Here is a 17,199-nt window from a genome sequence, read left to right as displayed (position 1 = left end):
ACTTCATAAGCAGATGCCCCATGCAGTCAGGAAGATGTCCATGATGGATATAATAATAGGACAAGAACTGTTACGTAGGTAAGGTGAGCTGAAATATTTTAAGTCCTGAGAATCAAGATAACATTCAGAAGGGACTCTAGTGGACACCTCCCTGATTCTCTGGTATATAAGAAGAATCATATTATGATTCGACGCCTTGTAGCAAGGTGGGAAGCAAACAAATTTAGTAAACAATAATAAATAAATTCTATATTGAGGATGCATCCTCTTTGCTGGCTTTCCTTTCTTCTCTGAGGTCACTTTTACAGTTATTCCTAGCTAATCATTTGGCTTTTAATTGGATTCTGCTCTAATGCGTCTCATTGTTTTTCTATTTAGCCTAGAATATATATGAATAAATACTAGGTCCAAAAAAAGATAATCACAATTTACCTGATTAACAGGAAGTTTTCTTTTTCTTTTAAAAAAATAATCCTGTGATGCGCTAAAAGGGAGAAAATTAAGTCTTCCAATGCAAAAAAAAAATAAGTCAGTTAGCCTGCTGATGGAGTGAATTTTGCAATGCGTAAGATTGCAAAATCTTATGATTATGTCTTGCTTTGGAGATATATTGAAATCGAAACAAAAAATGCCTGGGATTAATTCCTTGTATTTCCCCTTAACATCTCTAAACATCTGGATAACATTTACTGGAGTAACCCTACCCTACTTTAAGGTTTCAAGAATTTCATTCTTGGTTTCGTGAAATTCAACTCAGAAGAAGAATCTCAGATTTATGACCACGTGGCTCATGTTAAGAACAGGATTATTGCATCCTACAATGCCCAGACCATAAAGCTGGGGATTATGGCTTTAAGTTCTCTAGGGATGCTTGTGTTTTCTTATGCTGACACACACACACCCTCACTATTACTTAGAAGCCCGTGCTTTTCAAAGGCACACCAGTGGGTGACCCATCCATGTGCTTTTCTGCAAACCTGGTTCATAGAAATGAAGTTTAGAGTCCATCGATTTAACCCTTATCAATGCTGAATGTATCATTTTTTCCTGGTTACAGAATCTTTTTTTTAACTGAAAAGATAACACTGTCAGGATAATAATAACATATAAAGCAAAGCCAATGAAAAGTTAACAGTAAATCTTAACATACAAACTAGTAACTACAACAATAATATAATATAATAGTAATTATAGTAGTAAGTAGTAAGTATGACTAAAAAAAAGGAAAGAAAAAGAGCTTTAACTAAATTTCTACTTACATTAATCAGTGGAACAGAAATTGCCTCCAGAAGTTGTGAATGCTTCAAAACTCGAAGTTTTTAAGAAGATGTTGGAGAACCATTTTTTTTAAAATGGTATAGGGTTTCCTGTCTAGGCAGGGGATTGGACTAGAAGACCTCCAAAGTCCCTTCCAATTCTGTTATTCTATTAGCCTATTTACAATTTCCCCCTTCCTTAGTTTTATACGTCTTCATTTTCCATACTAGAGGACAACTAGTCCTAGTGGACAACCATTTAAGTACGAGCCAGTCGTGTGCAGCAGCTGCCAAAAAACCCAACACAGTTGCATAAACAGAGGGATAGAATCAAGATCATGTGAAGTGTTAACACCACTTTATAATGCCTTGGTAAGGCCACACTTGGAATACTGCATTCAGTTCTGGTCACCACGATGTAAAAATAGATGCGGAGACTCTGGAAAGAGGGCAGAGAAGAGCAACAAAGAGAATTAGGGGGCTGGAGGCTAAAACATAGGAAGAACGGTTGCAGGAATTGGGTGTGTCTAGTTTAATGAAAAGAAGGACTAGGGGTGACATGATAGCAGTCTTCCAATGTCTCAGGGGTTGCCACAAAGAAGAAGGAGTCAAGCTATTCTCCAAAGCCCCTGAGTGTAGAACAAGAAGTAATAGATGGAAACTAATCAAGGAAAGAAGAAACTTAGAAATAAGGAGAAATTTCCTGACAGTGAGAACAATTAACCAGTGGAACAGCTTGCCTCCAGAAGTTGTGAATGCCCCAACACTGGAAGTCTTTAAGAAGATGTTGGATATTCATTTGTCTGAAACGGTATAGGGTTTCCTGCCTAGGCAGGGGGTTGGACTAGAAGACCTCCAAGGTCCCTTCCAACTCTGCTATTATATTATTTTATTATTGTATTATTCTATTATACTATCATTGACATCTATAAACTTATTTTCCCTCTCATTTCTACCTCTTGTCTCTATCCATTCCTAAAATTTATTCCATGTCCGATAACATTTCTAGTCTTCGTTATCTTTAATTCTTAAGGTTCATCTGTCCATTTCAGCACAATCCTAAATTTTCCTAATTATATCTTCATCCTGGTTATAGAATCTAAGTGCCACTCACTTCTGAATGAAAAGGGACGCTTCCAATCCTCTTAAGATATGATGCTTGCATCCAATGGGAATTATCACCTTAATCTCTCAAAATATCACATTATTTTATTGACTGGCGGATATGAATAATTAGTAATGAAGGTCGAAATGGGTCATCTTTTTTTCTAACTCACTTAAAGCAAAGAAACATACAAACCAGGTCCGCCTGGTGCGCCAATTGCGCCCCCTACTAGAGCGGGACGCCCTTCGCACAGTCACTCAGGCCCTGGTGACTTCCCGTCTTGATTACTGCAATGCTCTCTACATGGGGCTCCCCTTGAGATGCACCCAAAGGCTCCAGTTGGTTCAGAATGCAGCCGCGCGGACAATTATGGGGAGTACTAGGTACTCCCATGTAACACCGCTCCTGCGCGAGCTGCATCCCTGCGACCAATCCGCTCTCACAGGGAGGGACTCCTCCGGGTACCTTCCGCTAGGCAATGCGGGCGGGAGGTGCCCAGGAGTAGGGCCTTCTCTGTGATGGGCCCAACCCTCTGGAACGACCTCCCCCCTGATATTAGAACTACTGTTGATCTCCGCTCCTTCCATAAGAAACTCAAGACCCACCTGTTCCGACTAGCCGGCCTGGCCCAATTGTAATCACAAGTACTACCTATTACTGACCTTCCTGGATGGCTTTTTAAATTTTAAATTTTGGGGTTTTAATTGGTTTTAGATTGTTTTTAACTATTAATTAGTTTGGGTTATTATACAGACTGTATGTTTATGTTGTTTGTCTAGGGTTTCGTGTTCTGCCTTGTTGTCTTTATATATGTACTGTCTGTACACTGCCCCGAGTCCCTGCGGGGAGAGGGGGCGGTTTATAAATTTAATAAACTCAAACTTAATAATAAACAACTGGGGTATTTTGATTTGTTGGCAGGCAGAGAGGCGATATTTTTGCAACAAAACCAGCATCTCACAAGTATAATTTCAGACATCTTAAAGCCCCAGCAAGGGACGCGGTGGCTCAGTGGCTAAGACGCTGAGCTTGTTGATCAGAAAGTTCAGCAGTTCGGTGGTGAGAATCCCTAGCATCGCATAATGGAGTGAGCTCCTGTGACCAGATTCTGCCAACCTGGCAGTTCGAAAGCAGGTAAAAAATGCAAGTAGAAAAATAGGAGCCACCTTTGGTGGGAAGGTCACAGCATTCCATGAGCCTTCAGCGTTGAGTCATGCCGGCCACATGACCACGGAGACGTCTTCGGACAGCGCTGGCTCTTCGGCTTTGAAACGGAATGAGCACCGTCCCCTAGAGTCGGGAACGACCAGCACATGTGTGCGAGGGGAACCTTTACCTTTACTTTAAAACCTCAGTGCTCAGAAGGATCTTAAGGTTTTCACTGCAGTGTTTATTCGTACTGGAAAGCAAGATCAAGTGAACTTTCCCTTTCCTGTTTTGTAGAAATATTTTTTTCTTTCTTCCCCTTACCAGAATGTCATGGGTGGCAGATTCCAACTAAATGTCAGAGAGAGAAAGAGAGAAAATGATTCTTAATAGGAAGAAGAGCTTGATGATGGGACCAATGACCCAGAGTGATGGTGACCTCCATTTCTCTAGACAGCCGAATTCCTGAGACGCTTTAATTTCAATTCCCAGACCGAGCAGGAAGTTGAACTGCATGCACTCCAGGATTTAAGGGGTGTGCTGTGCTCCGCCAGTGGTCTTTGGAGCTGGCAGCAGAGTCGGACAGTGAGGAGGTTGGGGAGGAACATGGGCCAATCCTGGAATCTGGGGAAGGCTCGGAGGAGGGCTCTGTGTCAGAGGCAGAGAGGGGGCCAGGGCCATCTGGGAGTTATGTGCTGCCTCTGAAGTCTCTGGAGTATGACATCAGCGAGGCAGACGAACAGGGGCAGCCTGTTCCCAGTGCGCACCTGTGCAGAGCTGCCAGAAGGCAAGAACAGTTAAGACAAAAGGGGCAACTCGGGAGTACGGCTTGGAGGTGATTGGCCCCTCCCATAAGACATAAAAGAGGAGCAAACGGACGTGAGCCTTTGCAGGAAGCAACTTTGTTCATTTTGGTCGGTTTAAAGACTGAAGCTCCGTTTTGACTCTGTGCTCCATTTGGCCTTGCAAACTTCATTGGCAATTAGATCCCTGGCAGCGTTTCAAGGGAGATAAAGGTGGGTGCTTATCAGCCTTACCCTGAAAGACTTTGGCAGACTTCTTTCGGACTCATCACAAACTGTTTGTGACTCACCCATCTCACCACAGGGCACCTGGGAATATTACATCATCACCCAGCAAGTCAACCAAGCCTGGGATACAGACAGCCTACAAAGTTAGCTAAGACCATTGCCCCCTGGGAGTCTGACAGCCAATGGGATACATTTCTTACACAGGAGCAGGAAACAGAGAGGTGGAGCCCAACAGAGGGTATAAAACTCAGGCTCCCTCTGCATCTCCTCCCTTTTCTGCTCAGGAGCTCAAGCCATGTGATCCTGTCCACCATTAAACCATCTTTCCAAGCAGCCTCCGTGTTTCTAGTCTCTTTTTCCCCAACTTGGAACCGAACCCAGATAGACATTTCTTCCAACAATTTCTTGTCAATTTCCACCCATGAATACTCGTATTCCGATTCTTTCAGCTAATTCCAATATGTTGGGGGTCACTGGGGCTCAGCTAAACCCTCAGATCCTGCCTTTCCTGGATCTCCAAAATGGGACCATTTGGAACTGGGCCGACCCAAGGAAACGATGGAGGCAAAATGTCTAAGCGGGAAGCTTTTGACACTCAACTTACTACTGAATTGCAATCTGCTAGGACATTGCCTGGTGTAAGCTCCATTGAAAAGAGCAGCGATGTTGGAGAGTTCAACCTTTTATTACCATCCACCTGTTTTTTTCCACCCTGTTTCTCCTTGTGCTGCTCCACATCAATTCATTTTATGGCAGGTCTCTCAACATCGAAATTAAACCAACCCCCTCCTTCCGTTTTGAGAGGAAGGTGGCAGCTTCAGAGATACTTCCTCCCCAGAGTCAGGCAATTGAGGGGGAGATCATTGTGCTCCCATCCACCACACCTTCCTTTGGCTCATCACGATCTGCATTTTGGTTATTTTAGGCACAGGTGACACTCGGCTTTCCAGAAGGGGGCTGAGACTCCTGCTTTTCTTCTCCTTGAGGAAAGGGTGAAATTAGCTAAAGATAATGCCACAACTCAATCGGTGCTGGCATTGAACATTATAAACCAACCTCTCCTCTGGGCCCCTGTGGCAACTGCAGAACAGCTGTTGAGGAAATGATCGATCAACGGAGAAGTATTCAGTTGAAATCATAGCATGGAAATATAGCCTCCTTTTGGCTGTCTGTGCTGTAGGGAAAGGAAGGAAGGAAAAAAGGAAGGAAGGAAGGAAGGAAGGGAAAGAAAGGAAGGAAGGAAGGAAGGAAGGAAGGGAAAGGAAGGGAAAGGAAGAAAGAAAGAAAGAAAGAAAGAAAGAAAGAAAGAAAGAAAGAAAGAAAGAAAGAAGAAGGAAGGAAGGGAAGGAGGAACAAAGGAAGGAGGGAAGGGGGCAGGGATGGAAGGAAGGAAGGAAGGGAAACGAAGAAAGGAAGGAGGGAAGGAAAGGAGGCAGGGATAGATGGAAGGAAGGGAAAGGTAGGAAGGAAGGGAAAGAAAGGAAGGAAGGAAGGAAAAGGGGCAAGGAAAGAAGGGAAAGAAAGAAAGAGGAAGGAAGGGGGGAAGGAAGGGGAATGAAGGAAGGAAGGGAAAGGGAGGGAAGGAGGGAGGAAGGAAAGGGGCAGGAATGGAAGGAAGGAAGGAAGGAAGGAAGGAAGGAAGGAAGGAAGGAAGGAAGGAAGGAAGGAAGGAAGGAAATGGAGCAAGGGAGGAAGGAAAAGAAAGAAAGAGGAAGGAAGGAAGGGGCAAGGAAGGGAAAGAAAAGAAGGAAGGAAGTTAGGAAAGGAGGGAGGAAGGAAAGGGGGCAAGGAAGGAAAAAAGAAGGAAGGAAGGGAAAGAAATAAAGAAGGAAGGAAGGAAGGAAGGAAAGGAAGGAAGGAAATGAGGAAAAGCCACAAGCAGTGAATTGCAGTGGATAAAAAGAAGACCCAACTTTATGCAAACTTTCTTCCACCTGGAAGGTCTCTAGCTAGAAGCAGTTTGCCCAGTGAAGCTAAGCAGGAACAAATCTGGTTGGCATTTGGAGGGGAGACGATCAGGAAATGCCAGCACTGTAGGCTAGCTGGACAGTCAAGAGAAGGAAAAGAATCAAACTCAGAAAAAGGCAAGAGCAAATCATTTTGGTATGACTGACAAGAAACATTGCAAGGGTGACCCCTGAAGTCGCAGGATTACAGATCAGCAGAGTTGGAAGGGACCTTGGAGGTCTTCTAGTCCACCTCCTGCTCAGTTTCAATTTCAGAAACCCAATTTCATTCTATATAAATGGGTCTCCAGTGTGAACATGAGCTTAGTGTATCTTTATTTTGAACAGAATAAAAAGGTAAAGGTTCCCCTTGCACATATGTGCTAGTCATTCCCGACTCCAGGGGGCAGTGGTCATCTCCGTTTCAAAGCCAAAAAGCCAGCGCTGTCCGAAGACGTCTCCAGGATCATGTGGCTGGCATGACTAAATGCCGAAGGCACACAGAACGCTGTTCCCTTCCCACCAAAGGTGGTTCCTATTTTTCTACTTGCATTTTTCACTTGCTTTCGAACTGCTAGGTTGGCAGAAGCTGGAACAAGTCACGGGAGCTCACTCCATTACGCAGTACTAGGGATTTGAACCGCCGAATTGCCGACCTTTCTGATCGACAAGCTCAGCGTCTTAGCCCCTGAGCCACCACTTAACACAGAGTCTAATTTTGAATCACAATGCTTCTTTCCTGGGAAGGAATCTAGAATTGGACGAGAGATTGACATGCAACTCTGATATTTCTAAATTGGATTATTGGAAAGGAGAATCCTTTGGATCCCTGGAGTTTTTGAAGTAAATATATATATATATATATAACTGAGTCAGGATTTGAATCTCTTTATTTTTGGTTTACTCATAAAACGCAAGCTAGTTTCCTCCCGTGTCTGCCATTAGACACTTTGTGACCTTCTAAATATCTGAATTGATGTAGATGTTTCCTCTTTGGAGATAAAGAGGTTGCAATGCATGTGAAGTGGCTGAATATTTCTTCACTAACGGCTTCCTTGGGCTTGTTAAATCTGAAGGCCTTCGTGTAATGGATGTGGGGATTAGAGCAAGCGCATAAAACCCGCGTTTATTAGAAAAAAATGGATGGCAATTTTTCTTTCTACCAAACCTTATGACATGCCTCTCAAAAGAATCACTTGATGTTTTCATTTTAATATGAGAGTTTATCAGAGGTTTGAATGGGGGAAAATATCGATTTGGGAAGGAAAATGGACATGGTTAATTTGGAAGATAATCATATTGACCTTTTCTATTTTAATATATCTGGACATAAATGAGTAGTTACTGGAAAATATGAGCTTTTTCATATAAGTGAACCTTTCATGGAAATGTCAAGAAATATTTGCACTGCTAATTAGCCTAATGAAAATATAAAATACCTTTGCATTGCACTTTGGCCATAACAATGTGTTGCATAGAGTAGAGTAGAGTAGAGTAGAGTAGAGTAGAATAGAATAGAATAGAATAGAATAGAATAGAATAGAATAGAATAGAATAGAATAGAATAGAATAGAATAGAATAGAATAGAATAGAATAGAACAGAACAGAACAGAATAGAATAGTATAACCGAGTTGGAAGGGACCTAGGAGGTCTTCTAGTCCAACCCCCTGTTTAGGCAGGAAACCCTATACCACTTCAGACAAATGGTTGTCCAATCTCTCAAAACTTTGGGGCATTCACAACTTCTGGAGGCAAGGAGTTCCACAGATTAATTGTTCTCACTGTCAGGAAGTTTCTCCTCAGTTCTAGGTTGCTTCTCTCCTTGATTAGTTTCCACCCATTGCTTCTTGTCATACCCTCAGGTGCTTTGGAGAATAGCTTGACTCCCTCTTCTTTGGGGCAGCCCCTGAGATATTGGAAGACTGCTATCATGTCTCCTTCTTTTCATTAGACATACCCAGTTCCTGCAACCGTCCTTCATATGTTTTAGTCTCCAGTCCCCTAATCCTCTTTGTTGCTCTTCTCTGCACTCTTTCCAGAGCCTCCACATCTTTTTTCCATGGTGGCAACCAAAACTGGATTAGGTATTCCAAGTGTGGCTTTACTAAGGCCTTATAAAGTGCTATTAACACAACTGATAAGTTGTACAATCAATAAGCCTATTTAGACAGGGATAGCAATCCAGATCCTGCATCTTCCCAGTTCTAGGACCTCAGACCAGCCACAGAGTTAAATCTTGACTTTGAGATGCTCAAATTCAAGTTTGAGAATGAGCTCACCCTAGTAATTCAAAGAGATTGCACAGATTATTGCCAAATGTATCTGTCTGTCAGGTGAATGAAAGTGACATGATCATTTTTCACATTTATGACCGTTGCAGCATCCCCATTTGTCACATAATGAAAATTCAGCCGCTTGGCAAACCGACTCTTATTTATGACGGTTGCCGTCTCCCCGGGTCACGTGATCCTCTTTTGCGACCTTCTGACAAACCAAGCCAGATTCTCTTAACAACCGGGCTGCTGACTTAACAAGAAACAGTGAATCACTTAACAACTGTGGCAAGAAAACTCATAAAGCGGAGCAAAATTCACTTAGCAACCGTCTTGCTTAGCAATTTTGGAAATTTGGGGCTCGATTGTTGTTGCAAGTCAAGAATTACCTGTACTTTATCTGTTTTATTTATAGTCCTGGGGCGTTCTCGCTATGGGGTATCCGGGGGTCGATTCCCGTACTGGTTGGTACTGGTTTGCTGCGCACACACACTGGCCGTGCGTTGCTTGTGCATGCGCAGTTGACTAAAAATTGTTCTGTGCATGCGCAGAAACATGCTGGCAACAGCAGAAGAGACTGGGGAACCAGTTCAGGGGCGTGGCCAGCCTGGGTCGCTGCTGGTTCTATGACCCAGGCCAAAATTCCACTACCAGTTCAACTGAACTGGGTGGGTCTTATACACTGAATACAGCATTTTTGCCTCCTGAAGCCCTGCCCCTTCACCAAAATGGCCATGCAGAGCTTTTAGGAGACTTTGCAGAGTGCTCCTGGGGACTGGGGAGGGCAGAAATGAGCAAAAAACAGCTCAATTTTGCCCCCTCCCAGCCCCTAGGAGCACTTTATAAGCCTCCTAAAGGCTATCCATGCCCCTTTTTTTGGACAAAAAACGGGCCTGTTTTTCGCTCATTTTTGTGCACCCCCACCCCACTCCCCAGGAGCACTCTATAAGCCTCCTAAAGGCTATTCATGCCTTTTTGGGAGGTTGCAGAGTGCAAAATATATATATAATTTGCCTCTTCAAAACTTTGGTGCGTCTTATACTCCGAAAAATACGGTAAATACTAAAAGTAAGTAAACTGAAGCAGAGAAAGAGAGAGGGAAATTGCTTATATTAGCCAAGTCTTGTCTAATCAGAAGCAGCAAAGTTCGGACCGTGTGCTTATAAAGCAGTGACAAAGCGAATTTCTTCCCAGCCAGCTTTTAATACTTTTAGACATTTGTTATAAAAGAATTATCAGGTTGACAAGGAAATATTGCTAATTCCTGACGTCGTTCTTCTCACTCTGTCTCCATTTAAGTGCCATTTTCATAATTTTACATGATTTGCCATATTAATATTTAAACACTGCTAAATTGTCCTGAACTTATTTTCCACAAATTCAAAAAAGCGATATTGGAAGGGAGATATTTGATGATAAGGCAGATAAATGTTAAATTCTGGACAGGAGATAACATGAATTTTTTTAAAAAATTGCACGCCTCCATTTTAAGCAAGGGATGGAAGCAATTAGGAGGAAAACACTGAAGTTTGATTGTAACATACTGCAGTCATAAGTGAGTCAACCAGAGGTGGGATCCAGCAGGTTCTGACCAGTTCTGGAGAATTGGTAGCGGGAATTTTGAGAGGTTCGGAGAACTGGCAAATATCACCACTGGCTGGTCCCGCCTCTATCTATTCTCTGCCTCCCGAGTCCCAGCTGATCGGGAGGGAATGGGGATTTTGCAGTATCCTTCCCCTGCCACGCCCACCAAGCCACGCCCACCAAGCCACACTCACCAAACCACGCCCACAGAACCAGTAGTAAAAAAATTTGAATCCCATCACTGCAGTCAACCACATGACCAGACTTGATTTTACAACTAGTTTTATAATGACCATTAAACCACTGCAGTGGTTATCTGAATCATGGGGTCATAAGTTTGAATCCAGCTTGTTCCACGAGTGTTTATTCATCGCAAATTGTGACCACATGACTGTGGAACATGGCAACTGGTTGCAAATAAAAGCTGGTTGCTAAACAGCTGAAAAATGATCACATGGTCATGCAGTCATCATAACTACAAGGATGAGTCATGTGTAACGTTTTTCAAGTCCATTGTAAACTTCAAATTGCTAGTAAGTGATTGGTTGTAAATGGAAGGTAATGTTCACTTCCTCCTGCTCTCTTTCTAATGTCTTAAAACTCCTGGAGATGTATATAACAGAATAACAGAGTTGGAAGGGTCCTTGGAGGTCTTCTAGTCCAACTCTCTCCTCAGGCCAGAAACTCTATACCATTTCAGACAAATGATTATCCAACATTTCTTAAAGATCTTCATGATGGAGCACTCACAACTTCTGGAGGCAAGTTGTTCCATTGGTTGACTGTCCCCTGGAATGTTGCCTCTAGTTTTGGCCACCACATCACAAAAAAGATGTTGAGACTTTGAGGAAAAAGTGCAGAGAAGAGGAACTAAGATGATTAAGGGCCTGGAGACTAAAACATATGAAGAACGGTTGCAGGATTTGGGTTTGGCTAATCTAGAGGAAAAAAGGACTAGGGGGGGGGGGACATGAGAGCAGTCTTCCAGTATTTGTGGGGCTGCCACAAAGAAGAGGAGGTCAACCTATTCTCCAAAGAAGGCAAGACAAGAAACCATGGATGGAAACTAATTAAGGAGAAAAGCATCCTGGATCTAAGGAGAAACTTCCTAACAGTGAGGACAATTAACTAATGGAAGGACTTGCCTTCAGAAGTTCTCACCACTGGAGGTTTTAAGAAGAGACTGGACATCCCCTTGTCTGAAATAGTATAAAGTCCTCTGCTTGAGCAGGGGGTTGGACTAGAAGATCTCCAAGGTCCCCTCTGGCTCTATTCTGATTGATTCTTCTTAGGAAGACACAAATTTAGCTGAAAAACTGTGGGACTCAAAACAGATAGTTCCCATATCAGAATTTTCATGACGTTCTCTTCCAAAAGTGAAGTTCTGGAGCATGACGTCTTATTCCTTTTGTCCATTCCATCATCTTGATCTCTCACTGTGCCACATTTTCCCACCAGCCAGGGATCTTTTAGGATTTACAATACAATTCAAACAGGAAACAACTGCAACGATCCATCAACGTTTCCTGTATTGACCAACACTGAATAACTGATTGGTTGGTAACTCTTTCTGGACAATTCTGTCTATAGAAGTCAAGATCACAATAATCCGTGTAACACTGAGATTTAAGGACCCAACGGAACTGGGCAAGATAAAAGCCAGAGAATCTAAGACTTCCAAAACACCCCTGTGGTGTCACAGTAAGACACCCTTGGGTGCTACGCTAAACTACACATATTATTATTGGCTCAGTAGTTGGCTTTATATTCTGCCTTTCTCTTGATATGAGGGGGAATATCTCTTCATTTCAACCTTGAGCTTCTCAGTCAAAACAATCCAATTTGGTTGAGAAAGCTAGAAGTCAAGTCACTAGGGGGCACATGACAACAATGTATTTGAGGGGCTGCCCCAAAGAGGAGGGGGGATCAACTTATTTTCCAAGGCACCAGAAAGAAAAACAAGAAACAAATGGATGGAAACTCATCAAGGAGAGAAGCAACCTGGAACTAAGGAGAAACTTCCTAAGAGTAGGACAATTAACCAGTGGAACAGAAGTTGCCTTCAGAAGTTGTGGGTGCTGAAATGCTTTAGGGACTCCTGCTTGAGCAGGGGGCTGGACTAGAAGACCTCCAACGTCCCTTCCAGTTCTATTCTGATTGAAAGTGATATACAATAATGCAAAGCCAGAATTGAAAGTTCGCACACCGAAACCGCAGGGTACCTTCCTCACTCCCGAAGGGGCCTCCCATAGCTGGTCCTCTCGTGTCCCATCAAATCTGAAGAAGACGTTTTTTGGAACGGCCTCCTGAGGAATGCAGCTGTACTTGGTTCCCCAAAGAGTTGACCGTGAGACAGTTCTCCAAGTGGAATGGTAAACTCTCACCCCACTGAAGGATGCCGCCTTCCGTCGGTGCCCAGAGTCTATGGCAGACTGGCCCCGAAATAGCTCCTTGAGACATAGTAGCCTCAAAGCATTGAGGTGGCATCTGACAACACTTTGTGACGTAAGGTCCCCAAAACGTACTTGAGTCACCAGAATGCCAAAGAGAGAAACCCAAGAAGAGGCTTGGAGGGGAAAAAATAACAGCTTTTATTTGTACAAAGAAGAGCTGGGTAGAGCATTCCACAACATACAGACAAAGAGCATGCACTGAGAGGCCACACCTTGGGGAAGGTATGGCGTCCTTTTATACCTTCAGAGACATCAGCTTAGTACCCAGTTATAGCCCATTGGCTCATGCCTTCCTTGCAGCCCTGCACTGGCTGCGTCGCAAGGAACAGGGGGGCTGGGGGCTTAGCCACACAGGTATTAGAGGAGGACACGCAGGAGTTAGATCACTGGTAGAAGCAAACGGCAGAGGCCATTCTAATTCTTACAGGAGCGAAATAATTATTATGTCCCAGTAATTCCACCTATTCTACTATTATTATGCCCATTCAGTGAGATAGGTTGAACTGGAAGGAGAAATCAACCAAAAATCATTCAGTGGCCTTTGTCGCAGAGGCTTGTCTTGACACAACATCTTCAACTCTTGAACTCCTGGGATTTCCACCACCCAACGGTGCCGCAGATAATATTTAAAGAAGAACCCATCCGTATCTCTAATTTGTATAAGCAAGATTCTGCTCTCTGTTAATAGATGCCAACTGGTTCAGGATCAGAGGACTACGCCTGCCCGTCCCGTAGCCATCTGAAACGGTTCCTAAAAATCCATATGGCCTCCTGGTGTGTGCATAGCTAAACATTTTAATTTATTCCCCATCTCTAAAAGGCACTATTAGTTTTGTGGGCATGAGGAATGTTCTCCGTGAATATGCTAATTAAATATGCCTTAGTAATCTTACATGGTCCTGTTCCACATGGTTGCTCCTCTGACTTTTCCTTCAGTAATAATGTCACTGCAATTGATGAACCTGCCATTAAAACAAACAAACAAACAGACCTGGGATACATTTTTCAAACGTTACATTATCTTTTACAAATTCTTTGGCAATATTACTATTTTCCCCTCATTTAAGAATCCACCAATGAGGGGGATATTGAAGATATTCAATGACATTATTGGTGATAGTTTGATAACAGAACAAAGCAGCACATAGATAGAAACTGAACAGGGTGGAGATCATCATTGCCTGAGTAGAAGCATATAATCATAGGGCTGGAAGGGCTCTTAGAGGTCTTCTAGTCCAACCCCCTGCTCAAGGCAGGAGACCTTACACCTGTTGTGGCCCTTCAGCAGAGTTGGCAGCAGAGTCAGACAGTGGGGAGGTTGGGGAGAAACCTGGGCCAGTCCTGGAGTCTGGGGAAGGCTCTGATGAGGGCTCTGCGTCAGAGGCAGAGATGGGGGCCGAGGCCGTCTGGCAGTTCTCAGCTGCCTAAAGAGCTACACATCATTGGGGCAGAAGAACAGCTGGAGCCTGTTCCCAGTGTGCGCATGCGCAGAGCTGCCAGAAGAAAAGAACAGCTCAGAAATCAGGGTCGACTTGGGAGTAAAGCCACAGGTGGACGGTGAGTGGCCCCTCTCGTAGGGAATAAAAGAGGAGCGAAAGGGGAGGGGTTTTTTGCAGGAAACAATTCGGTCGGTCGGCTGTTAGATTCGTTTCAGGAGTGTGAAGATCTGTCCGTGAATCTCAGAGACTCTGTGCCCAGAGTCTTTCCTTGCACATCATCTCATTTGGGAAAATATCGACATGGCAGCTTTCCAAGCTAGATAAGGTCTGTGGTGATAAATCCACCTTTGAAAGGCTGTTTGCCAGGCCTTGGCTGAAGGTGAATGAGAGGAATTCACATTTGTTTAATAAAAGGGGTTTTTTCGGGACCAGGACTCTGCCTTGTGCTTTTTGGGGAAGCCTCGGTCAGAGCAACACCATGTCAGCCAAATGGTTGCCCAGTCTAGTTTTGAAGACCTCCAGTGAGGGAGCTCCCACATCTCCAGGAGGCCAGCTGTCCCATTGGTTAATTGTACCCAGTTTCTCCTTAATTCCAGGTTGGATCATTCCTTAATGAGCTTCTATCCATGACTTCTTGCCCTGCCCTCAACTGAGGATCCAAACTAAAGGGGAAAAAAAAAATTTTTTAGAACCGCACAAATGGCATATGATGGAGATTTGTGAGTGTGCCATACACAGCTGCAATACACTGGTGCATTCCCTTTGTAGGTGCACATGTACTTCATTGCTTAGATTAACATTTCATGACATTTAGAAGTTGCGCAGCATGGGAGGAAAAACCTGAGAGCTGGGAATTTTGATGATAATGCAGACAAATGTTAAGCCTCGGACATTGTGAACTAAAACAACTTGCATGCCTCGATTTGAAGCAAGGGATGGAAGCAATTAAGAATGAAAGGAAGAAATATGCATAACCGGGAATTAGATTCTTAAACAGCGCTGTCCTCCTCCTGCTGTCTTAAAGAAAGGTTTTTCTTTTTAAAAAACAACAATGTCTTAAAGATCCAGATATATATATTTTTTTATCTCTTTGTGGTTCAAGGTTAGAGTAGCGAAGGGGAGAATTGAGCAGGCAAAGAGGAATGGGTTCCTACTGTAGTGTGTGGAGGGGTTGTTATCTGGGGAAATGTATAAAATAATGAAAGAAAAGAAAAGAAAAAAAGAGGAGGGGAGAGGAGAGAGAGAAAGAAAGAAAGAAAGAAAAAAAGAAAAGAAAAGAAAAAGGAAGGAAGGAAAAAGCAGGAAGGAAGGAAGGAAGGAAGGAAAAAGCAGGAAAGAAGGAAGGAAGGAAACCATTCTTCATATGTTTTAGTCTCCATTCAACCATTCAGAAAAAATAACTTGGATTTGCAGCTCACAGAAAGAAGAAAAGAAACTTTGGCAGAATAAAAATGAAGCAAATCAGATTTTCCTGGACATATTTTTCAGGCATGGAGTCATTTCTGACTCTTTCCGACCTGATGGGCATAATTTCAGCATAGAGGTCCAGCAGGAGCTGCTTCTCTAAGTCCCTGTAAGTTCATTCTTGTGTCATCGGTGAAAGTCCTTTAAGACCTTGCTTCCAAACGGCATCACTTTGATTGCCTTAGATATTTTCCAGCATCAGTAATTTCCCCAGGGCCTTTGCATGATGCCTCCAAAATATCTAAAGTATTGCTTCTTCTTTCGGTGTGTGTGTGTGTGTGCGTGCCTTCAGTTTGACTTTGCTTCCTCTAGTATTGAACAATTTGTTCTCAAAGTCCAAGACACTCTGAACAATGTTTTCTCCCTAGTAGTACCAAAAGTCAAAGCTATCTGTTTTAATTCATTCGCCGTTTCTGATTATCCAGTTTTCACAGTGCTGGGTTAATAACAAGGACAAGTCTGACCTTGGCCGCTGTTGTCAGTGTGATGGTTTTGCATCTTAATATTTTGGCAAGACTTGAGATAGATTGTGACTCACGTTGCAGAGATCTTCTTATTTTATGAGTAAGCTGACCATCCTTGTTAAATGTTGGACCTAGCAGAATAAAATCTACACTACTACAGAGGGACAGAATCAAGACCACGTGAAGTGTTAATACCGCTTTATCATGCTGTAGTAAGACCATCCCTGGAATGCTGCATCCAGTTTTGGTCACCACGATGTAGAAAAGATGTTGAAACTGTAGAAAGGGTGCAGAGAAGAGCAACAAAGAGGGTTAGGGGACTGGAGGCTAAAACATATGAAGAACTGTTGCAAGAATTGAGTATGTCTAATGAAGAGAAGGACTAGGGGAGACATGAGAGCAGTGTTCTGATATTTGCCCCAAGGAAGAGGGAGTCAAGCTGTTCTCCAAAGTACTGAAAGGCAAGCAAGAAGCAATGGATGGAAACTAATCGAGAAGTGAAGCAACCTGGAATTAAGGAGGAATCTCCTGACAGTGAGAACAATTAACCAATGGAACAGGAGTTGCCTCTAATAGTTGTAGGTGCTCCAAACCTCACCTGAGGTTTTTAAGAAGAGATTGGATAGCTATTTGTCTGAAATGTAGCAGGGTTTCCTTCCTGAGCAAGGAGTTGGACCTGAAGTGGAGATACTGCAATGGTTGTTAAGTGTAAAAAATGCTCATAACTTCCTTTTTTTCAGTACCATTGTAACTTTGAATGCTCACTAAAAGAATTAAGTCAAGAACAATCCATTCCTGGTGTCTTCTTTGAAGACATTTCACTTCTCACCCAAGAAGCTTTTTCAGCTCTGGGGAAGGGAAGGATTTATACTCCTTGCAGACAGCTGGTCATTTGCATCCTTTTAGAGAGTCCTTGAGGCCACTTGGGAGTTTATCTGTGTCCTGAAGGTCACCTGAGTAGTGAAGATGACCGTGGAGCCTTCTTGGAACTGCTGAAAGGATCTATGTTGTAGACTGGAGTGAGGTGTTGTCGTAT

This window comes from Natrix helvetica (assembly GCF_964273705.1).
Source record: "Natrix helvetica genome assembly, chromosome: 7".
NCBI classification, from domain to species: domain Eukaryota; kingdom Metazoa; phylum Chordata; class Lepidosauria; order Squamata; family Natricidae; genus Natrix; species Natrix helvetica.
Note: the sequence above shows the minus strand (reverse complement) of the source record.